The following is a 259-nucleotide window of genomic DNA, read 5'->3' on the forward strand; positions in this document are numbered from 1 at the left end:
CAAAACTTTAGACTTTTTAGGCCGGGATGGAGACCGCCGACGCGAGAGGCATCAGTAACCTTATCGTGACAGCAAAATTACTTAATGAAATCCCGCGTAACGAGCGATAAACTGCTTTTAATTAGAGGGCAATTCGGGGGAACCCTCAGCCGCCTCAGCAAAACGGAGACAGACAATCCCTCTTCTTTCTCGCTCCCGAGTTTGTTTATAATTAGCGTCGTTCGGGGAAATGTTTTCATTATTTTATTTGCAACAGCGT

Source organism: Penaeus monodon, chromosome 21 (genome assembly GCF_015228065.2).
Source record: "Penaeus monodon isolate SGIC_2016 chromosome 21, NSTDA_Pmon_1, whole genome shotgun sequence".
NCBI lineage: Eukaryota > Metazoa > Arthropoda > Malacostraca > Decapoda > Penaeidae > Penaeus > Penaeus monodon.